This window comes from Danio rerio, chromosome 4 (genome assembly GCF_052040795.2).
Source record: "Danio rerio strain M-AB ecotype USA chromosome 4, GRCz13ab, whole genome shotgun sequence".
In the NCBI taxonomy this organism is placed as follows: domain Eukaryota; kingdom Metazoa; phylum Chordata; class Actinopteri; order Cypriniformes; family Danionidae; genus Danio; species Danio rerio.
In genome coordinates this window covers 6,645,051-6,670,808 of record NC_141024.2, presented here as the reverse complement: position 1 = coordinate 6,670,808, position 25,758 = coordinate 6,645,051, and the positions used below count along the sequence as shown (strand labels likewise).

Sequence of the window (25,758 nt, the reverse complement as noted above, 5' to 3'; positions counted from 1 at the left end):
CCGTCATCCCACTCCTTCCTCGTCTTCATTGAAAGTGTCAGGTCAAATGGATAAACAGCACGTATTTACCCGCCGTCTCGATACTGTCAAACACGAGTCTGTAGTGGCGCTCGCTGGGGTATTTATGACTCTCATTCTATTTATTATTACCTGCTTTGCCTTTATTATCTCATGGCCTCTCTGATACATGGAGCCTCCTCTGAATTTTAATTTGAGGAACGTGTGATTATGCCTGCCAGGGCCTGTAAGAGGACGTCCTTCATGGTTCTCTCGCAGTGATGGATTAACACCCAGCCGCTTAATGAATGGGCCTCATAAGTTGTTAATGCTGTTTTAAGGTGCAATTTCTATTCATTTTCTGGCCGGCGTGAATCACGTTTTCTCTTATTCAACTTTTTTTTTTTCTCACTAGCATTTCTTCTGTAGTTTGTTTAAGAAGCACAGCTTTGAAGTGTGCTAAGCATGTGTATTGCTATGAAAGTGTATTGACTTACAGAATGATAGCATTATCAGACAAGTTTTTGCCTTTCATTGATTCATTTTCCTTAGTCTCTATTTCAATGGAATAAACCGCCAACTATTCTGGCATTTGTTTTACACAGTGGATGCCCTTCCAGCGCAACGCATTATTGGGAAACATCACACACACTCATACACTTTGGACAATTTAGCTTATTCAATTCACCCATAGCGCATGTCTTTGGACTATGGGGGAACCCGGAGCACCCGGAAAAAACCCATGCCAACACAGGGAGAACATGCAAACTCCACATTGCCTTTATTCATTTATCCAGTGTTTTTTTTAGAAACGTCATCCTTAATTAAATAAGCTTCAAGAGTTCACACTTTTAATTGTTTGGCATTAATAGCAAGTTTGGCATGCTGTCCTGAAAGAACTCTAATAATTAAGCCAAAAGCTGCCACCTGGTTAATATAAAGGGGGTCAGAGATAAGGTAGATCTCGAGAGCTTCCCTTCGAAATGGGAGGAAAAGGAGTAGATGGGGTGGAAAGAGGGATTCTTCTAAAATGAAGATTAGGCAGTAGGGTAAAATCAGCCTATTTATCATAAGCATGGATCAATCTAACTGGATTATTGCTGATTCATTCATTCATTCATTTTCTTGTCAGCTTAGTCCTTTTATTAATCCGGGGTCGCCACAGCGGAATGAACCACCAACTTATCCAGCAAGTTTTTACGCAGCGGATGCCCTTCCAGCCGCAACCCATCTCTGGGAAACATTCACACACACACTCATACACTACAGACAATTTAGCCTACCCAATTCACTTGGTCCTCATGTCTTTGGACTGTGGGGGAAACCGGAGCACCCGGAGGAAACTCACGTGAAGGCAGGGAGAACATGCAAACTCCACACAGAAACGCCAACTGAGCCGAGGTTCGAACCAGCGACCATCTTGCTGTGAGGCGACAGCAATACCTACTGCGCCACTGCCTCGCCCGATTATTGCTGATTATGGATGAGAATCCATGCTCTATGATATCACATGCTACTCTTGAAATTAGTTTATAAAACTTTGCTTATAATTACATTTGAACATATTTGTCTGTAATTTTTAATGTTTGTTAATATATTTTTTTTATTGGTAGGAAATAATCAAACAAATTAATTTTATTCTAATACAAATAAAAATAAATTATGAAAATATGCGCGCTTAATTAAGCATTTGGCAATTTTCTTGACAAATTTATTAATTTAAAAAATTGTATTGTTGAATTGTCATATGAAATACTTACAATATGCCACAGCCATATCACCCTGCACAAGAACAGTTACTCACTGAAGCTAGGCAGGGCTGTGCCTGGTCAGTACCTGGATGGAAGACCACATGGCAAAATTAGGTTGTTGTTGGAAGTGGTGTTAGTGAGGCCAGCAGGGGGCACTTAACCTGTGGTCAGTGAGTCCTAATGCCCCAGTAGAGTGAAGAGGACACTATACTGACTAAACATGCTATATCAATACACAGATTACTACATATATACAATATATATATATTAGTACAATTTTACATATTATTTCTAGTTAAGGATTTGTAATGGTCGGAGGATGACGTTTTATAAAGGCATTTTTATAGAATTCACTAGTTACTTTTATTCATTTTATATTGGTAGAAAAGTCAGCAGTTAAAAGCTTTTAGAGGCATTTGTTAGCTTGTCTATAGTTGTCTTTAATTTATCTAAAAGTAAAAGGAATTAATTTATGTTTTCTTTTGTTTCTGTCTCATCTTTCTTCAGTCTTTTTTCTTAACAAATTACGTTATCGTCGGCCTACACAGACATGTGATTCCTGCCTTCAAGGCCAAACTATTCCTGTTTCTAAAAGCCCAGTTACAGTTAAAGGTGTTAACCAGATTTTGTACAGTGGATTGTAGGTTCAGTTTTACGCCGCATCTATCGAGCTTTCACAACCACTCCATGCACTTTATCGCCAAATCCAGTAATCTTTAGATTCCCACAAACACATATGCAATCCGTCAGCCTCCAATCCTGGCCTAAATGACAGCATAGCAGGCTAAGCTAGAAGCTCTGGCTTGAATACGGCATGCTTCAAAAAGCCAAGCAGGATGGCTAAATTAGCCAACCTCAGCATCAGAGCAGGGAATGTAGCGTCTTCCCGCTTCACTGGGTAGATTATTCTCAGGTATCAGGAGCCAAGAAAGAGGATTATTTCAGCGCAAATAGAGTTGTCAGTTTGGAAACTCCAGATGCGATCATTTCCATCTCTGGATAATTATGGGATCAAGGAGTGAGGTTTGGGCTGGGATGAGCTATCACTCTCTAATGAAGGATTTTTACACTGCAGAGTGTCTCTCCTGATCCTCACCTCCTGCTTTAATAGCAGCGGGTCCGTCTGACCTGGTGATAATTGTATGCTTTGTCTGTTCTATAGTCTATTAGGGGGTTAAAAGTGTGTGGAAAGTGGGCACTGTTGACCTATGACCTGTTCACATCAGAGAGCTATTGGTGAAAAAGGTCTCCCTTTTTTGGCTTTATGATGGTCATCTCTATTCCAGACTGAAGCATCTGTGAACTGAGGGTGGCAATGGTAGGGCTTCATTAATTTTTATGATGAGAGCATGGATTGAGAGTTTAATAGTAGTAGAGTAAATTGTTAGGAGCCAGTGAAAGTCTGCAACGTTGCAACGCTCAAAGTTCATTACAACTACAACAGGAGATATTTTCTTTCTACAGTTAGGAGTAAGAAGTGTTATATAATTTTCTGGGTTTGTGACCTCAAAATTGCATAAACCCCAAACTCCTTCAATATTCAAGATCCGCTTAATAAATCTGATGTCAAGGGATGCAGCTTCCACATCCAAAGGCCTACTAGGAGGCTCAACAAATGGTGCTAATAAACATTTACAAAGTGATGCAATACTTTCAAAAATCATAATCACTATATATGCAACATACCAACGTCATTATATACATTTGCGCCTTGTTATGTCACAAAAACAGCCACACACACACAAACACATACACACACACAAACTCAAGCAATCAAGCAACCACCCAAACAATAAACAGGCAACCAACCAACCAAGCAATCAACCAAGCAAGCAAACAAGCAAGCAATCAACTAACTAACCAACATACCAACCAAGCAATTAACCAAACCAAGCAAGCAAGCAACCAACCAACCAAGCAATCAACCAAACAACCAGCCAACCAACCAAGCAACCAACCAACCAACCAACTAAGCAATCGACCAAACAACCAACCAACCAACCAAGCAAGCAACCAACCAACCAACCAAGCAATCAACCAAACAACCAACCAACCAATCAACTAACCAACCAAGTAATCAACCAACCGACCAAGCAGTCAACCAACTAACCAACAAAGCAAGCAAACACGCAAGCAAGCCATCAACCATCCAACTAACCAACCAGCCAACCAACCAAATAACCAAGCAATCAACCAAGCAAACATGCAACCAACCAACTAAACAAGCAAACAAACAAGCAAGCAACTAACCAACCAACCAACCAAGCAAACAAGCAAGCAAGCGAGAAACTAACCAACCAATAAACTAACCAAGCAATCAACCAACCAACCAAGAAATCAACCAAACAACCAACCAATCAACCAACCAACCAAGCAATCAACCAAACAACCAATCAACCAACCAAGCAAACAAGCAAGCAGCTAACCAACCAACCAACCAACCAAGCAAACAAGCAAGCAAGTAACTACCCAACCAACCAACCAAGCTATCAACCAAGCAATCAACTGAGCAACCAAGCAAACAAGCAACCAAACAACCAACCAAGCAAGCAATCAACCAAGCAAACAAACAAACTAGCAAGCAAGCAAGCAACCGACCAACCAACCAACCAATCAACCAAACAACCAAGCAAGCAGTCAACCAAGCAAGCAACTAACCAACCAACTAACCAGCCAACCAACCCACCATCCCACCCACATACCAACCAATCTATCTATCCTTCTGTCCGTCCGTCCGTTCATCTATTGTTTGGCCGAGTGTTGGAACAGGAGCTGTTTAGGGCTAGTAATCAGGTGAATTGGTTCAATACTGGTGTGATTTGTAACAGGTGATGTTAACGGGTGATTGTAATTATGATTTGGTACAAAAGCAGCATCCAAGAAATGTCTAGTCCTTTAGGAGCTAAGATAGGCAGAGCTTTCCCAGTTTGTCATCAAACTTTATTAGATTTGGAGATGTATATCTCAATTACTGCATGGACTTTATACTGTTCCTCTTTATATCTTTATTTTATCTAGCACACTAATCACAAATCAAAAAAATTATACATTTTTTTAATATACATACAAGAAAAATGTCAACTAGAAAGTTCCCTAAATTGAAGAACACCCTGCCGTGAGGGGAAGTTGTTCTGAGTGGTCTTGCTAGATGGTTTCTTTCTCGTCCAACTTCAAACCAGTAGACACTGACTTGCTATTTATTTTTCAACTTCTTTTTTCATCCTTCTTATTAATAACTACAGCTTTTTAACAGTCTTCAATATTCATTCGTTTGTATCCAATAACAAACCAAAAAAAGAGAATCTCCTAAAGCTTTCTGACCACTTGAGGATGAGTAAATGAGTACTCGTGAACTATCCCTTAGACGTGCAGTTTTGGTGTGCTCCGCCACCCAGATGCAGCAGCTGTAAAACCGCTTTGCGTTGTCTATAATACTTATGAATGAAAGGCCGGACTGTCTTATTTCATAGCGTAGTATTGAGCATTCATTCCCTCCGGTGTGTGTGACACGTGAGGGGGTTCCTGCCAAGAGCGCGGGCTGGATATGTCGCGCTGGGCTGTGTGCGCTTGGAAAAGGTCACACATTTGAAGGGATGGCCATTATGTTGGTGTCACCGCATGATGATGTATCGTCGGCACCGGGCTCTACCTGACACACAGCGAGCACGAATATGATTTCAGAGAGCATTAAAAATTCAACAGCCTGACCTAATTACGCTGTAATATTCAGATGAAGGGCCGCACATCACACTGGGAGCTTGCCTTTGCAATCCGTTTCTAATTTTATTTAGTTTGATTCGTCAATAGTGTGGGATTGTAATGTCCCGACTCGGTGTAGTGCTTTAATTGCGAATTTACATTGTTTGTTTATACCTTTAACCTCTTGTATTATATGGCATTAATATGCAAATACTTCCCCCCCAGACGCCATGCTGTTGGGGTTGTGAGTGGGGTAAGATGAGCCACTTTTTACTCTGTTGTGTACTATGGATGCTGTTACACATAATTGTATTTAAAGACTTATAAACTTAATTATGAAGAAAGCATTTGTATCTTCGAGTCTGATATGTTGCAAATATCAGAAATACGAACACAAATGATGTGCTAATGCACAGTTGACATTTGAAAGACTGTTTTCCTGCATGTTTTATTAATGAGGCTGGACATTTAACATTACAAATGTGTTTCAGTGTACAGTAATGCAACAGATGTCAGCATTTAGGCAATATTAATTGCATTGTAAGTACTAGGATGTGAGTGGCACAGCTTATATCTGATACCCTTTAACCTCCATGTCATATTTTAGGGAAAATGCTGCAGTTTAATAATTTATTGCTAATCCCTGACCACATTATGAATGTATGTGCCGTTTTTAGACCTGGATAAATGGGCTTTGACTATATTCATTTCACATGTCATGTAGAAAATTTACTTTAATATTTAGTTTGCTTTCCTTGTGATATAAATAGTGGATTAAAGGCATCTTAAAAAAAAACTACAAGAAAAAAAAACATGCAACATTTTTAATGACTTTTTAATTTGATTTCGTGACTTTAAAAATAAGATTTGCTTCCTTGAGAAGCAAGACTTGAGTTTGAGTATATTTTATTATACTCAGCAGCCAGACTTTTCTGAGTTGTTATCTAAAATAACTATATGTGAGAATTTTTATGTATTAAACACTTGTTTGGTGCCTGTTTGTTAACCTTACGCAACTGTATATTCAATATACTATAGGATTATAAGCTGTGTTAATGTTGGCAAGTCATGTTTTCCTTTCTTTCCTTTCTTTTGCTGATTGTTAATCTAGGGTCGCCAAAGCAAAATGACTCGCCAATGCGAATGCCCTTCTAGACGTAACCCAGCACTGGGAAACACCCATACACTCACATTCATTCACACATATACACTACGGACAATTTAGCTCACACAATTCACCTGTAGCACATGTCTTTGAACTGTGGGGGAAACCGGAGCACCCGGAGGAAATCCCCCACGAACACTGGAGAACATACAAACTGACTCAATCCAGGCTTGAACTAGCAACCTTCTTGCTGTGAGGGGATCGTGCTACCCTCTTCGCCACTGTGATGCCCTTTCTTTTCCATTTAGTCATTTAGCAACCCTTTGATGCTCTACATGGGTCTACAGTTTGTTTTTTCTACATCTGCTTTATAGCTTGTGCATCAAAGGGTTAATATAATAAAAATGGAGAAAAGGGAAATGTTGTTTTAGGCTTAAAATAAACCTCTGAGAAGAAAAAAAGGAGGAAAGCAGTGTTTGTGTGGACGTTGACTGAATGTTTGTTATAAAAATGGTGCTGCAAAGTTATTTCTAACATTTTTTATTTTATTTTGAAGCATAGGACAGAAAAGAGGTTCACAGAGAGTATATTGAGGCATTGAATTATGTTACTGTAAGTCTCTTGTTTACGAAATTGTACAATTTTGTAAATTTGTTGGCTGCAGTTCAATTTAATGGCCACCGGTGTCGCTAATAACAAGGGTTGTTGCTTTAAAACAAGACAAGACAAGGCAATTTTATTCATATAGCACATTACACACACAGTGGCAATTCAAAGTGCTTTACATAAACAGGAATAAAAAAGGCGAGTATAAGAAAATTAAAATAAAGAATAAAAGTGAATAAAACAGATAAAGACAGATTCAAATGTGTTAAAACCGGTTATAAAAAAAGAAAAAAAAAAGAAAGACATAATAGTGCCATCTCTCGAACGTAGCTCAGTTCAGTAAAGGCACAGCTAAACAGATGTGTTTTCAGTCTTTCCTAATGTTGGGGCACATCTGATTATTACTGGAAGCTGATTCCAGCAGTGAGGGCGCAGTAGCTGAAGGCGGATTCACCCTGCTTTGACTGAACTCTTGCAATTTCTAATTTATATGATCCTAATGATCTGAGGGATCTGTTCGGTATGTATTCAGTGAGTTGATCTGTAATGTTTTGAGGTCCTAGGCCATTTAGTGATTTATAGACAAGTACTAATGCTTTAAATCTATGCTGAATGTAGCTGGGAGCAAGAGTAAAGGCCTGAGGGCAAGTGTGATGTTCTCTTATTCTCTTGGTTCTGGTGAGAATCCTGGCTGCAGCATTCTGGATGAGCTGCGAATGTCTTTTTGGGAAGGCAAATGAGGAGTCCTTTACAGTAATCCACCCTGCTGCTGATAAAGGCATGAGTTCCTCTAAGTCTTAGATAGAAACAAAGCATATAATTCTTGAAATGTTTTTAAGATGATAGTTAAAAAATAATGAAACAAAATACACTTTAATTAAAGATGCAATATACTGTAGGTGTGTTGTCATTTTCAGATATATTCAAAACCGAAAATTAATAATTCTCATTAAAAAGAACAGTGTTTGCAGTGCACTGACACATCTTACCCCTCTCCGCTTGTGTTTAAACAGTAAAGTCCTTTCACTTAGCATGTGTGGTGTGTAAAACGTCAGGTGGAAATCCTTATTTACAGCATCTGTCTTGCTTTAGGCACCCGGCCTCTACTAAAGACGCGGAGAAGCTGGGATTACACTCAAGATAAACACTATCTCTGCACACAGGCAGTCTTAGAGAAAAGCAGCAGCATTTCCTGGCATTGTTCTAGAGTTAAATCAATTCCCCGCGGCATTCAACTCCCTTTTCTTACCCCGCTGATCAGGCCCGGTTACAAACAGCTATCATTTGCATGAGAAAAAAAGGAAGCTCAAATGGAGAGAGTGGCGTATTATCAATATTACAAAGTGTTGCAGGTAGCTTCACTGAAGTCAACGAGGAGCCCGGCTTTTCATGTCTGTGCGCATTGATTTAATGCTACTTAAAACGAATTGCAGATCAATTGGATTACCCAGAGGCAGATTTAATGAGCCGCACACCGCAAAGGATGTTTGTGCCCCCCCGTCATCTCGGCGAGAGAAAGAGAGACTCGTCATTCTCCGGAATCCGTTTCTTGAGCGGCCGTCATAACAATAGCACAAACTTTGGCAAAGTCTTTGAAATGTATGATAAAACATATGGTTTTACTATGGTTTTCCAGAATATGTCTTGAAGTACCACAGAATTACCATGTGATTGGTGGTGGTTTGTTGTTTTGCTAATGCTATATCATGACATATGGTATTATAATTCTCAATATGTATATTATTACCATCGTATTACCATAATCCAAGTGTTTTGGGGAATACCTGTAGTACTATTGCATTTCTTTACTATGGTATTCTCTTAACACTTCATAGTACTACAAATCATTGTTTTACCATAGTACGTTTACCATAACTTTGGTAATACCATGGTTTATCCATATATTTTGAACATATGACATGGTTTTACTATAGTATTCTATTAAATACATCTTGGTTTTTTGGCACACACACCATTGTATTACAATAATATTCCTTAAAATACTTCAGATTACTAAAAATCATTGTTTTATCATAGTAAATTTACCACAACTATGGTAATACCATGGTTAATTCATATTTTTTAATATATTGCATGGTTTTACTATAGTATCCATTGAAATACAAATTGGTTTTGGGGCACACACTTACCATTGTGTCTCCATAGTATTTTTTAAATACTTCAGAATACTAAAAATCATTGTTTAAACATAATAAATTTACCATAACTACGGTAATACCATTGTTAATCCATGTTTTTTGATCATATAGTATGGTTTTACTATAGTATCCAATGAAATACATGTTGGTTTTTTTGGGCATACACCATTGTATTACCATAATATTTTTGAAATGTTTCAGAGTATTATGGTTAATCCACGGTTTTTGGTCATGTACTATGGTATTTCCATAATATATATATATTATATATTAATATATTAATATATTTATTTATTTATTTTTTTTAATAATTTGAAGTACTCTATTTAATTCACATTATTGTGACATATTACATTTTATTACCATAGTATTGTTTGAAATACCTATTAAAGAGTATTATCTGGTAAGTATTGTAGTAGTAGTAGTACATTGTGGGGGTTAGAAGGGAAATTGCTGTCTATCCAAGTGTTTCCTAACCCTGTTCCTAAAGGCACACCAACAGTACACATTTTCACCCTCTTCCTAGTCAAACACACCTCAATCAACTCATCAGAGCAGAAGAGACTCCAAAACCTGGAGTTAGTAGGTCAGATAAGGGAGACATCCAAAATATGTACTGTTGGTGTGCCTCCAGGAACAGGGCTGGTGGACACTGATCTACACCATGGTATGGTAATTGGTACACCCATAGTTTATATAGTACATGGTATTTGGTACTTTTCAAAAAGTGCACCCTATAAACACAGTAGAATATGAAAATGGCAGTATTTCAATAACTTGAAATATTTAAAACAATCAAATATTAAACTTACGTTTCTAAAATAAGAAATCAAAAAGATATCAGCTTGTCCACAGCTACAAAATCAGCATTAAATTAATTGGCATTTTAATTAGCATTAGCTTGTTTGTTTAACGTCACATCGTACTTCAGTTTCTCATCAAATCTTCTGGCCAATCAAATGCTCTCTTGCATCTCGATTCCACACACTTCATTGTTATTGGTTGTTTTTTTAAAGGGGGAGGAGCCACTCTGTCACGCTCTTTCTTCATATTTCAGTTCAAATTACGTCAAACATAGAATATACAGATTTCAAAACACTTTACGAGACCTTTACCATCCCCAGGCCTCTGCCAGATCTGCAGTGGATAAAACTAGTCTGTATTTATAGAAGATTTTGTGATTTTATGCACAACTTCATACATCATTATTGTCTTATTTCTTTCCCTGCCAACTTTCCTTTTCTAGCCCATTTACAGAGCACTAGAGAGCGAGTTCATCTTGATACTAGCATAAACTCCCTCTGTTTGACAAGCATGTTTTGAGTGGCTCTATACCATCAGTATAAATATTTATCCTCGCTGCCGATCCGCACCTGGGATCAATAAGGACTTTTCTCAGTGCTAATCAGATTGCCTCAGGATCATATAATTACTGTTTAATATCATGTTACAGTGAACAGAGTGAGATGTCATCCGAGCCGTGTGTATATCTGTGTGGTTGACCGCGGGACGCCGGGATATCCCGTGAGCATCAGCAGACGAGGACTTCTAGTTGGACAAAATAGTGGTGCTCAAATTTAGATCAGATTCATGTTTGGATCAGAGGTTGAAACTAAGATGGAATCAAAGGAGTGCAATGGGGGAGGTGGAGCGAAACATGAGGTCTTAAGTTTAATTTTAAAGGTACTTTTAAAGGTTGATGATATTAGAATGTTTTTTGTGAATGTATAACACGCACAGCTATATCATGATTTTTACGTCTTAAACACAAAACAAGAAGAAAGCAAGAAACAAAGGTTGCTGATTCGAGTGTTCATGGCCGGGCCAGTTGGCATTTCTATGTGGAGTTTGCATGTTCTTCTAGTGTTGTCGTAGGTTTCCTCCGGGTGCTCAGGTTTCCCCTACAGTCCAAAGACATGCACTATTGGTGATTTGGATGAACTATTGGCTGTAGTGTATGAGTTTGTGTTTGAATGTGAGAGGGTATTGATGTTTCCCAGTACTGGATAGTGGCTGGAAGGGCATTTGCTGCGTAAAACATATGCTGGAATAGTTGGCGATTCATTCCGCTGTGGCGACCCCTGATATATAAGGGACTGAATGAAAGCTAGAAACAATTGGAATCCATAGTTAGCAGTAGCTACTGGTCTTTGACATCTACTAACTATCGTTTTTATGCACATTTTTTGTTTGTTTTATTTTAATACCGTGCATTTTAGATGTTAGTGCTTCACTTTTCAGCTACCTTGATAGTTGTAAATGCATTAAAAAACACCCTTGGGAACATAGAAGAAAAAAAGGAAATAAAAAATAAATATTGATAAGATTAAATAAAGAAAGTGATGATTTTGTTCATATGATATGGCTTGTTATGGAAGTATTAAAGGCATGACGGATCCATCTTTTAGGTAAAATATTCTTTTGAAGTCACAATTCATACGTTATTTATTTTCTATAGTGATTTTACCATGTAGATTGTGTTAAAGAAACTTAACGTAAAGGTTTGGTCATGGTTTATTTTGATAGTCCATTTGTTGAATTAAGTTGCATCTACATGCCTACTAATACTCATTAGGTTATATGTATACTGTTAGGGTCCAGAGTTGGGGTTTGTGTAAGTTGACATCTACTAGCAAAGTGTCTTATAGTCAGTTAAATGTCTGTTTAGTAGCAGTATCAACCGATATTAAGCAGACAGTCTACCAATACTCGAATAGGCCATCAAAATAAAGTGTTACAGTTTAATTTTCACTGCTGAAAAAGAGCAAATCCATTGATGTGCAGCAACACAAGTCTCAAAACCAAGCAAGCCAGTGGCGGGGAGCAAAATCTCACCAATTGATGAAAGTGAAGGAAGAAAAACCTAGAGAGCAACCAGGCTCAGTTGGGCATGACCATTTCTCCTCTGGTCAATGTGTTCCAATTCATACAGCTTCCAAACTTTTGATTTAATGTTCTCAGTTTGACTTTGAGAGTCGAAACCAAAGGCAAAACAAAATTTATACTTTTGGCTGTAATTAATACCTATTTTTTCTGCCTGTTTTAATATTTTTATTATTATTCTAAGACCTTTCATATTGTATGACAATTCATATGTTATTTGATCCATCTCATACAGCTTCTTCTCTTTTTTAAACTATCGATCATCAGTAGGTTTAAATCATCAATATTGTTTAAACATTGATAATTAATACCTCTGCTTGTTTTTTTTATTATGTTATTCATTTCATTTCATACAGCTTCCAATCTTTTTCAAACTATCGATCATTAATAGTTTTCGATTATTGATATCGATTTACTATCGATATTTAATACTTGTCTGTTCTTTTTAAATGTTTTTATTATTATTGTATGACCTTTCATATTGTATGATAAATCATATGTTATTTGTTCTATTTCATACAGCTTCCACTCTTTTCGATCCATTTTATGTTGTCAGTTTGACTTTGTGAGTCAAAAACAAGGGCAAAACAAAATTAATACCTGGCTCTATTTAATACCTATGCCTTATTTTCTGCCTGTGTTTTACATCATCATCATCATCATCATCATTATTATTATTATTATTATTATTATTATTACTATTACTATTATTATTATTATAATTATTATTATTATTATGATTATTATAATTATTATTATTATTATTATTATTATTACTAATACTACTATTATTATTATTATTATTATTGTTGTTGTTGTTGTTGTTGTTGTTGTTGTTGTTGTTTTATGACTTTCAAAGTACTAGTAGCCATTTACTTGGTTCTTTAATGTTTACACAGTATTAACATTGAAAGAACTTTGCCAGAACATTCTGAGAACGTTCCATATTGGTTGCACTGGCTTCCCATTATCTCTTCACCTTTTTTGTAAATGATTCAAACATTACTTGACCTAAATCAGCTCTGACCTCTTCTTGCCAAACCCCACAGTCTCCTGTAACCTTCAGATGGCCACCTGAGGAGAAGTCAAACCATGAGGCCACGCTTGGCTTTCTTGGAAATCACACCTTAGTGACGCACATCACAACTCAATCACCCACGAGCACCATCCAAGCACACACCTCCACCCCCTTGTTGACTTGATTAGGGTGAGTGGAATTGTTTCAAAAACCTTCTCACACACATATATGCAGACACAAACACAGGAGGGGCTCATAAGTCTGATTTCAAAGCTTCGTAATTGGGAAAGGATCTTGGTGTTCCTTTATTGTTTCCTGATTTTAATGTGCATGAGCCACGATTACGGTATGAGGGTCCATTTAAAGAACGAGTCGGCGCTGAAGATGAAGAAACCGCGTCAACAGCCATGTCGTACCCTGCCATTACTGCTTCGGTTCCCTACTCCTATCCTGCTATTTGTTCCCATTAAAAAAGCCTACTAGAAGGACTGCAATTCATTCAGACGTATTGTATGTGGTAATGTACACTATTAAGTACCAGTATATTGAAACAAACCTTTGATTAAATGTATTTGAATCACAAAGAAACAGCAAGAATCCTCCCTTGCCTTTGTTAATGAGGGCCTCATTGTGCTACCTGTGCTCACCGACTTTTGTGCCTGTGGTTTCAAGAGGCCTTTCTTCACAGTTCTACTCTAATATTAAATCAAATCAACTTCGTGGGGAAAAAAAAGCTCTTTGTTCGCATTTGAATAATTTGTACATATTGTTAGTTATAGTGGCTGAGCTCGTAGCAATGTAAGGACGTTAGATGGATTTTTTTTTTGCCAACATAATTGGCATTAAAATGACGGTTATTTTTTATTTAGATTTACGTTGTGTATAATTTGTTTGTTCGTTTATGCCATTCATTATGCTAATTTTAGTTTTGAGCCATGCAATTTGAATACAGCAACAAACCAAAACAAATTGTGTTTGCGGCATAAAAATGCATCCAAAAGGGTGCGAAAACGACACCCATGCACCTTAAACACACAATACAAAGACAGCCATACGGAGAAAGGCGTGCAGATCTATGTAAGTATCATACTGTTTGCATAATAGATTAGGAATTAGCATTTTTGTTCATTTTCCATGTATGCACAGTGCCCTGGAAGAAAAACGCTCCATGCATATCAGATCAGCCAGCCTTCCATTCCGCGCGCTATATTATTTGACAATCTAAAATGTGTAATTTGCATGAAATTGCTTAATTAAAACACAGTCACTTGGGGTATTAATTTCTTTGTCTGGCGACGGAGTGCAGCGCAGGCAGATGTAAAGGGGTGTCAGAGAGGACTGTCAGGAGATACTGTCCCAGCACGATGCGTCTTGGTTGGGGATGCCTCCCTGCTTTGGGCACGATTAGTAAAAGGAGGCCGGTGCTTTGGCAGACTGTGGGGTAGTGCAGGAGGAGGGTGAGGAGGGTTGGCAGTGTGCCATCGGCATGTGAGATCTGAGAATTGGTGATACTGAGCACCACACGTCCAATAGATACACATGCTACTTGTGTGATATGAAATCCACACTAGTCTGTATCCATGTATCATGTGGTCTGTCTTTATGTACTGTTTATTCATTTCCTGTTGGCTTAGTCCCTTTATTAATCTGAGGTCGACACAGTGGAATGAACTGCCAACTTATCCAGCATTTGTTTCACGCAGTGGATGTCCTTCCAGCTGCAACCCATTACTGGGAAACATCCATACACACTCATTCACCCACATACGTTCAATTTAGCGTACCCAATTCACCTATATCACATCTCTTTGGACTTGTGGGGGGAAACCGGATCACCCAGAGGAAACCAACATGAAAACGGGGAGAACATGCAAACTCCACACAAAATGCCAAGTGACCCAGCTGAGGCTTGAACCAGTGACCTTCATTGCTGTGAGGCGATCATGCTACCATCTGCGCCACCGTGATGCCCATGTTCTTTTTAATTCTATTCAAATTAAAAGTTATACAGATAAACAAACAAATACATAAATACATCAAAAAATGTAAATATTATTTATAAACAGTTATAGATACCTATTTTGAATATGTATTAATAGTGTAAATGGTAAACATAATTTATATATATATATATATATATATATATATATATATATATATATATATATATATATATATATATATATATATATATTTATTTCAAGGTATTATTAATTTTATGTTATTTAGATATTTCAAATATAATTTTTTAAATAATTAATTAAAAATTAGATAATAAAATAGATCTTTTTATCTAAATTACTGGTATTTCTGTCTGAATGGATTGTTTAAAAGTGATAGCATATCTGTCACAAAGTTTATGTGTTAGTTTGTGGATTATGTTTATTAATTAGTACAAAACTAACATACAAAATAAAATATTTTATTTACCTGAATAAAAGTAATTGTACTAAATTGCTAGAAAAGTTACCTCAATTTGGAGACATTAAGGTCTGTCTTAATAATGTTGATAGTTTTTAGCAATGCTATTTAATAATATTTAAAAACTAAAAGACTTGAATATAATTTTGTCCATCCATCCATCCATCCATCCACTCCTCCATCCATCCATCCATCCCTCCCTCCATCCATCCCTCCCTCCATCCATCCATCCATCCATCCATCCATCCCTTCCTCCCTCCCTCGATCCATCCATCCATCCGTCCATTTCTCCATCCATCCTTCCATCTCTCCACCCATTCCTCCATCCCCCCATCCATCCATCTATCCTCTCATTCATTCATCCATCCTCTCATCCATCCATTCCTCCACCCGTCCCTCCATCTTCCATTCATCCATCCCTCCATCCCCTCATCCATCCATCTATCCATCCATCCATCCCCTCATCCATCTCTCCATCCATTCATCTCCTCATCCATCCCTCCATCCATTCTTTCATCCCTCCATGTGTTCATCCTGCATACATTCCTCATCCCTCTATCCATCCATCCATCCCTCCATACATTCCTCTATCTCTCTATTCATCTATCCATACCCTATTCCATCATACCATCCCTCCATCCATGCATTTATCCATCCATTCCTCCATCCATCCACTCATCCGTCCTTCCATCTATCCATCCATCCATTCCTCCCTCATCCATCCATTCATTCATCCATCCCTTCATTCATTCCTTCATCCATCCATCCATTCCTCCATACATCCACTCATCCATCCATCCATTTAAACTTGCATTCTGCTATTGAAAATTATTGTCAGGACACTCCTGATTAAGTTGGAGAAACAACTGAGGCTTTTTAAAAATATATCTAACACACATTTCATCGTATTTATTAAGCCTAATGATCTACTCATGTATATCCCAGTGATGAGTTGCAGCTGGAAGAGCATCCACTGCGTAAAACATATGCTGGATAAGTTGGCGGTTCATTCCGCTGAGGTGACCTCTGACTAATAAAAGGACTAAGCCGAAAAGAAAATGAATAAATGGATCTACACGTGTATAATCTTAGAGCAAAAGCTTGCCTCAAATCTTTTATTATTGAAAAAATCTACAGTTTTGAATCAGAATCTGACAATCAGAGCTGATCCTCTCAAACCTGCGCTCCTGCAAACCTGAGAGCTCACTTTCACATCAAGATGCGTCAAGCCAAATGTCCCGTTTACCGCGCATAAAGTGTCACCGCAAGTCTCACGCTGTAACATTTTTGTCTTAAATATCAAAGGCAACATGGGCACGGTAACATTTGAATATTTTCCTGAGCGCCTACAATAGGGCTCCGCAAAGTGAAGTAGCACATATCAAAATGAAAGAGCCCTTTCTCTCTCTCTATCTCTCTCTTTCTCTCATTCTCTCTCTCTCACATCACTGACTGCCTGTGAAGGGCTTCCAAATCACAGTCCTTGTACCATTCAGCACATACAAAAGGGCTGTGTGAGCCTGAGCAGGCAAGGCCTAATTAAAATCCTTTAACAGAGAGAGAAAGAGAGCCGGGCTCGGGCTGTAAAGGAGGCTGTCAGTGAGTTGTGGAGGTGACAGCCACACACAGGCTCAGTGACAGCTCTCCAGAGCCGCTACCACACACGCCATTTGCTCACAGGACCTTAATTGGGTCTTTGATGTCCCTTGGAAAGGTGGCAGAGAGATGGAAATGTTATCGTCGCCCACTTTCATATACTTGCCTGTACCAGCTTAGGTTGTTTATGGTTTACAATAAGATATAATTCGCTTGTTTGCTTGCTGTCTTTTACTTTTAACTCCCACCCGTTTTTTAAAGAGATGAGTCAGGATTATTATGGTTAACAAATGAGTTTATCTTTTTGTATTGATAATAATAATAATAATAATAATAATTATTATTATTATTATTATTATTATTATTATTATTATTTTATTGTTGTTGTTGTTGTTGTTGTTGTTGTTATTTTATTATTATTTAAATTGTATTATTATTGTTATTATTATTTAAATTGTATTATTATTGTTATTATTATTTTATTATTGTTACTTTTTATTATTATAGTTATTATTATTATTATTATTATTATTATTATTATTATTATTATTATTATTATTATTTGATTATTATTATTGTTGTTGTTGTTGTTGTTGTTGTTGTTGTTGTTGTTTTTGTAACTAATATTTGTGCTAAATTGTAGAAACAAGTATTAGTTTGTTCCAAACATAGTAGGGATAGTAAGAATGTCCCGATCAGGTTTTTTGCCTCCGAGTCATTTGATTTTGAGTTCCTACCGATACCTGATCCGATACTTCTATAATACATAAAAAAGAATAAAGAAGAGCGAATAAACAGATCCAGGATGTTTCTTATGTTTTATTTAATTCAACTTATTTTAATATTTAACAACTATATAAGCAAATAACTTAAAATACCCGGCAGACAATCCCAAGTTTACACATCTCACAGTTCGCTCTGGCAATGTTGTCGTCATCAACTTTATAATACCTCCAGAACGCAGACATACTCACGCTTTCCACTTCAAGCTGCTTCCTTGTTCTACTTTGCCAGTGTTTAACCAATAGCATCTCTGCAACAAAGCGATGTCATGCCGCACGCTTCGATGTTTCTGTGTGAAGTCAAGAAAGAGGTCTAACCGTGCACGCTGGCGCCGTTCACCGATTAGTGATGCAGATAAATGGATCTCAGCTGATAGATGCGGTGGAGAAAACTCACTCTGCAGACACACACTTGTGTTTTGATCAACAAGTAGTGCTGTAACCGCAGAGAGGAGGGGAAACGTCACACCAGCAGGTCAAAGGGGCCACAGAGAGAGAGAGAGAGAGAGAGAGAGAGAAGAAATGGAGTTTACTTTCATTTTCTCCATGAGAGTGAAATAGGGACTTCTGCTGTAACTTTAGTGTCAGTAAATGACTGTCCAGTAAACACACACGCAGTGAATTGTGCAGTTTTTGCATTTTAATTACTCACGGTCTCCTCCCTTGCCAAAGTATTTTACCTCTACATAGCACATATGAGATAAATGACATCAGTACTTAACCAATTGTGATCTATTATTAAACCGATACCGAATTGTCCTCATCTGCATACATATATTCGAGTCCTGATCGGGAGGTAACCTCCGATTCTGATCAAGTCTAAAGATCGGGCCCGATTTCCAATCACATGATCGGATCTGGACATCCCTAAATAGTAGTAGTAGTAACAACAATAATAAGGAGAAGAATCAGTAGTAGTAGGAGCAGTATCAGTTGTTGTTATTGTTGTGACAGTTACAAGTTATAAGTGGTAACAAGTCCAGCCTGATCTCATGAGGAAACATGTATTTTACATTGGTTAATTCATATAAATTAATTCGAGTTCAGTCGTATGAAAATATACGATTTTATAAAGGAGGCGTGGCACCCAACCCCACCCCTACACCCAACCGTCATTGGGGGATAAGCAAATCATACTAAATTGTATAAATGAGATTGTACAAATTCAAACGAATTAGCCACTAACTCAAAAAGTTATGAATTGCCATGAGATTGTGTTAATAAAGTCCATAGTAGTCATATTAATAATTATAATAGCTATTGTTGTCAAATAAGAGTTTTAACAGATATTTTAATAATTGTTAGTTTGTTTCTTTGGTGTTAGTTTATAAAAAAAAAATTATTATATCCCTTACCAACTTTAAAAATGGTACTAAATTAGAGCAGTAACATTATGGCAACAACAACAACAATAATATAAATAATAATGTTAATACTCTCAACTTCTCAGAAAAGTTTTTGTGTAATGCTCTAAATCTAAATTTACCCAAGGCTTTTTTTGCGCATTGTGAATCTCCCAAAAAACATGTCAGATCTGTGTAATGGACTCTAAATCAGCCTAATTATGCAATGCTTTCTTAAGTCTGACCAGTTCACCGCTGCTTGATGCAACCCACCCCACGATCTGTTGTAAAAAAAAAAAAAGCTAATTCTCACATCTCTTCTTTCAGAGTCATTACGCCGTTAGCTTGCATTTTAAATCCTGTCAGGGTCGTAGCATCTGTAACTTCCACTCCGTGTTTAATTCTCTCTCCATAAATTCACAGCCATTGCAAGGGGGCAATAAAAGGTGTGCGTGTGTATGTGTGTGTTTGTGCCGGGGAAGGCTGGAGAGGGGCGAGTCCCTGCTGCCACCGCTGATCAAATGAAACAACAAGGGCAACGGCAGCTAATGCGGGAAGCTGTTTAGTGCAGGGCTGCCTTTTGAAATGATGATGATAATGGATTCAGTCCGCTCATTAATGGAGTCCGAGTGCTCGTTAGAGTGAACAAACAAGCCAGCCTGTCAGCACTGGAAATGCCAAGTGCCGGCAACTGTCTCCGTTTTATGTGAGGACGCGGCGTTCTCGCCATTTACCCACCTACTCCACCCCCAACATCAAAGTCTGTGACGGGGACCACCGCGACACACCACCACGCCACCCTCGGAGGCGGCTCAGGCGAACGGGGTCGCCGGGTCAAGAGGGATGAAATCGATTCCTTCTCTTTTGGCTCGGTGCTTAGATAAGTAGAGAGTTTTGAGCCTGGGTGTTGACTTGTGCAAGCGCTAACTAGTGGGAGTTTCTTTTTATCTAAAGCTGATGTAGGAAGTCAACAAAGAAGTCGCAATAGCAATCTCCCCCAGCACCACCTGTACTAGTACTTTTGTATGCTAACTCGGGAATTCAAAGGCACAAGGGATGGCAACCTGTCAATCACATGAGATCCATCAATAATCAATCAATCAAATCAATGTTGTCCTCAAACAACCAAATTGGACCCAACGCTAAATTGTATCTTGCCTCATCAGTGGTTTCATTTGGATGTAGTTCACAGAAGAAGAAAAGTCTACCAAACTCTTTTGGCTCTGTCCCTAGATAAGTAAAGAGTGTTGATCCAGTGTGTTCACTTGTCCAAGCAGTAACTAGTAAGAGTTTACTTTTATCTAAGGCTGATGTAGGAAGTCATCAAAGAAGTTGGAATAGCCTCCTCCAGCATCACTTGTTTACATCCGTTCTAGTACTTTTCTATGCTAGCTCAGAATTAACATGCACAAGGGCTGACAACCTGTCAATCGCATGAGATCCACCAATAATCAGTCAGTTAACTCACTGTTTTCACCAAATCAGACTCACCATAAATTTATTCTTGCTCAGTAAGTAGTTTCATTTGGATGTACTTCACATTATGAAAAAAAGACTAACATTCTCTTTTGGCTCCGTCCTTAGTTTAGAGCCTCGTGCAAACGGTAACTAGTGGGAGTGTCTTTTCATCTTCAATAGTTGTAATAGCCACTTCCCCCAGCACCACCTGTCTAAATCTGCTTAAGTACTTTTGTATGCTAACTGTGAATTCACAGGCACAAGGGTTGACAATCTTTCAGTCACATGAAATTCTCAAAAAAATCAATCAATCAAATCAATGTCGACCCCAAATGACCAAATCGAACACCTCTCTAAATTTTAGTTTGCCTCATCAGTGGTTTCATTTGTATGTACTTCACAATAAGGAGAAAATAATCCAGTTCTCTTTTGGCTTTTTAGATACCTTTAAAAGATATTTTAGCAACTCGCTAACAAGAAATTGTGTTTAGTGTTGATCAATTTGATTTTGTCCAATGGATACTGTTTGTTTTATTTCCCTGGTCCTCTGCAATTCACCTCCACCAGCACCACTTGTCTAAAGCCTGATTTCTACTTCTATGTCAAGCGATCGTCATACCGCACAGTGCATACCTTGCCCGTTGCTGATGCCAATGTGAGCATTTATACTTTTGCATTCTGTCCATGTTGGTCTGCAAGAACACTAGTAAAATGCTATTACACAATGAGGTTTCTATGTTACACTGTGTCGTATTTATTTTCCAGTGTTTTGAGTTTACGCTGGAAATATGTGCAATGCTTCTCTTGCAGAAGCTCAAGCACACTTAACAGGCAGGAAATGGTAAATGTTAAACAACTTTAGACATGAATTAAGTATTCAGCTGCAGGACTCAAGACTTAAAACACTACCGCCACTGGCCTTAATCCACTTACATGGTCTTGGCCACACCCACACTCATCACCGCTGCCAATCTCAGATCATTTCGACATGTAGTACAAAAAATGTGAGGTGTACATTAAGGTATGGCCAAGGCAACCTACTGCATGGGCTCAATGCAGAGGTATAAATTTTCCTAAATCTGCTTAACTCAGAATTCACAGGCACAAGGGCTGCCTACCTGTCAATCACTTAAGATCCACGAACTGTGCACAGCAATCATTAAGTAAAGTCTCACAAACAAAATTTCAAGAGGAGCATGTGATATGATTGATCGCAACTGGTCTCTCATCTGTAAGCATTAGTACGCCTATAGGATCCTTCCAAACTCACTATAAATAGCCTGACTTGCATTTCTTCCTCATCTTCATTTTTTAAAGAATCCACCCATTCACCCCATCTCCACCTTTCCTCCTTTACCAGGGGGAGCTCTCGAGAACTACCTGATCTCGTACCCCGTTACATGCTCATTGCCCAGGCAGGAGCTCAGAGTTCTCTCTCTGCACAGCATGGCAAACTTGCTATTATTATTATCCAATATCTAAGTGTGGACTCTTGAACCCAATGTCGACCCCAAATGAGTTCCACCCTAAATTTCATCTTGCTTAATATGTTGTTCATTTAGATAAAAAAAAAATAAAAAAAATCTGCAGGTCTTTTTTTGTCCTTGTACTTACATAAGGCAAGGCAAGCTTATTTATATAGCACACTTTTTATACACAATGGTAATTCAAAGTGTGTTCATAAGTCATTGTCATAAGTATAATGTTTAGAGTGAGTTTGTTGACTTGTTGGCAGCACGGTAACTCAGTGCGTAGCATTGTTGCCCCACACCAAGTAGGTCATTGGTTCGAGTTCTGGCTGGGCCAGAAGGCATTTTTGTGTGCAGTTTGCATGTTCTCCTAGTGTTTTCGTGGGTTTCCTCTGCTTGTTCCACTTTCCCCCACAGTCCAAAGACATACTGTTTTGGTTTTGGAATTGGATGTAGTAAAAAAAAACTCTCCACCGCCCTCAGCACCACCTGTCTAAATCTCCCATGGTAGTAATATGAACAGGCAATAAGGTCAATAGGCAGTGATATCATTCGGATCACAGTATGGATGAAAAATGAATGATTATGATGATATAAATAATCATTCACCCTTGACTGAGAGGTAGATGAGCGTAGGACTTTCTGTTTTTTCCAACAACAATAATATAAATGTTTGCAGAAACCTTAGGGGCTGTCGTAGTTAGTTTCTCTATTCTCAAACGTGTGAAATTCTTACACATTCTTACATTCGTCTTTCTCTGAAAACAAAGAAATTATTAACAGGCCTCACCTCAGCTGAAACAGTAGCGGCACTGACTTTTTCCCCCCCTCTACATCCTTCAATTAAACATTGGCTGAGCTAAACTGAGTCATCTACTGTATGTCAGCCGATCCTCGATCTCCCGGCGTCTTTGAACCCATCAAAAAATAAAATGACAACATCTTGTCAAGGAAGTTGAAAGATCAGAGGACTTGGGTTCCTGAGATAAAATCGCAAGGGTCTACTGCCAATTCACAGAAGTTCGAGCTTCCACCAAGAACATAATGAGTGCGTGTTTGGCTACTTTTTTAGTAATTCGTAACGCACCTTATCTTCCCACAACAGATCTTCCCTAATCAGCACCCTTTTTTAGTACTTGTCATTTACTCCTCTTGTATACATAGTAATCACACCTCTTCATATCAGAAATGAACTGTAATACTGATTAAGTTTAGGAATTCATTTTTTTCTTCAAGTGCAACAAAGTGTGAAGTTTCAGATAACACCCTGTTCTGCATGAAAGGAGCATTTGATCATATTATATAGTTTTTTGGAGGCAGAAAGAGAAAAAAGATCACCAATGAAAAGTCGTTGCCCATTAAAGTCAGGCAAAATTAACCCGGGTTGCATTAAGAAGCTTTAAAAAAAAAAAAAAAGCGAGAGAGATATGTATCATGCATGTGGAGATGCATAAACATGATGGGGCAGCTTAAGTAGAAAATGAGATCTGATGCCGTACTGAAGAAGAGACCTCGTGCTCGGAATGCATTTAAATTTAAATATTCATATCATTATAATCCAGAGGAATATGTAATGACTGTATGATATTTTATTGAGGAGGTTTTAAAAATGAATGCTGTCCCAACTCCTTAATAAAAATCCTGCCAAAGCTCTTAGTAGTCATACTGAAGGCGTTCCTCTTTGGTGTCATGCCAGTCAAGTCTGCTACAGGTCCTCGGGTGCTTTGCCCAGCCCCACACACACACACACACACTCTGTCTCGCAGGATGTCTTTCTTCTAGCTGTATTTACTACTTTCTTTGAATCATCGGCTTGTTCTAGTGCATTTATATTTTCAGAAAAACATGGCAGAGATTGGATGCACATGACAGTCCCACGTGTGTTCTCTCTCACACTCAAACACACTCACAGATATGTTTACTTTGCTGCCTAAATGGGGACATATAATAGCTAGCAACTATGTTTACACATATACCTGTATGTGTATATATGTAGGTGCATTTAATGAGCCCCTATTTGAAAATGCAGTGCAGTGTTTAACACAGCTCTAAGTGAATGAAAACATTTAGTTGAGGTTTAAATCTAAAATTGCAATTTGATTAAAACTATTGTTTTTTTTTTACGAAATAGTCGACTCAGAGTCGAATAAATGAATCGTATTGGGTTCGGATATTTTTTGCGTCGATGTTCATGCGGTAAATCAGTGTTCATGTTCATGCGGTAAATCAAAGTGGGGGTCGGGACCCCTTGAGGGGTCGCGGAACAATGAAGGGGGGTCGCCTGTTGATTTCCAAAAATCTACTTATTATTATTAGGCCATAAGAATGACCATATTTTATCCATAACCACCTGAAGAGAAAAAAAACAGTCGTTTATAGTTACTATAGTAGCTTATTTACTAGTTCTATTGGATTGCGACCCCTGGGGTAAATACATTATATTAAAGACAGCAATAGTGTCAGATGCAGCAAATTGATTTTATGACACCAGGTTAAACTTTCTGGCCCATTTACAGCACTGACATACATAAAAAAAATTAAACGAAGAATAGACTTGGGTCTATTGGTGTGTGTATACGCCGTTGCATGCAAGTTTTCTGTATTTATAACCACCTCAGAGGATATTAGGGGTCGCGAGTCACTGGCATTGTTATTTTAGGGGTCGCGTGCTGAAAAGTTTGGGAACCCCTGCGGTAAATCACCAAATATGAAGTACCAGTTCCGGTAAAACGTGAACACGCCTTTCCCTTTAGACGCTAGTGGAGCGTGGGGATCACGGGACTGATTATGACACACAAAGTTTACAATCACTGACAGATGGAGATTTGGCTGTGGGGAAAAAAAAGTTTAAAGTTAATTTTCACAACAATATCACAACATAGTCAACCTATCAATTATTGCTGTCAAAGAAAGGAGCAGCAGAGACTATTATGTATTGGGCTTTGTCAGTAACTGTTACAGTTCATATGGACCAGTTTCTTTTTTCTCTGAATCATTACATGTAAGTGTCATTAAAATGGTTGCCTCGTTTTGTGTAGTTTGTAAAACGTGTATTTAATTGTGTATTGTAAGTTTTGTTCGCTTCACGCAGCTTGTAATCACTGATCTTTTTTAGATCAATGATTGTATTGTATTTCTCAGGATAAATCTTTATGGGGCTATTCCCATATTGCGTCCAAAACCACGTTGCTTCTTCCATTACTGATTTAAATGCGTTTCTGAACTCGCAATTCTCTGCCGTTTGCCTTTGCTATGGCTAGCTACTGTTCCTACCCACAAAGTAAATTTTAAAAAGAGTTCAACTTTTTCCACTGTGTGGATTAATACTGAATGTGTGTTGTGGTTATTACTTGGGGTTAGAGTTAGTGCTAATTCATAGGGAACAAATGAATCGCTTTACAAATCCTATGTGATGTCATTGGCATAACTAAGGAAAAATAAATGCATATTATGAGACATTGAGTGCCCTTG

General features: G+C 38.0%; 1 protein-coding gene across 3 annotated transcripts in view; it reads left to right on the top strand.

Moving 5' to 3' along the window:
* Nucleotides 1-25,758, top strand: part of mdfic (MyoD family inhibitor domain containing) — a 257,224-nt gene that overhangs the window by 170,790 nt on the left and 60,676 nt on the right. The gene's annotated exons all lie outside the window — the stretch shown is intronic.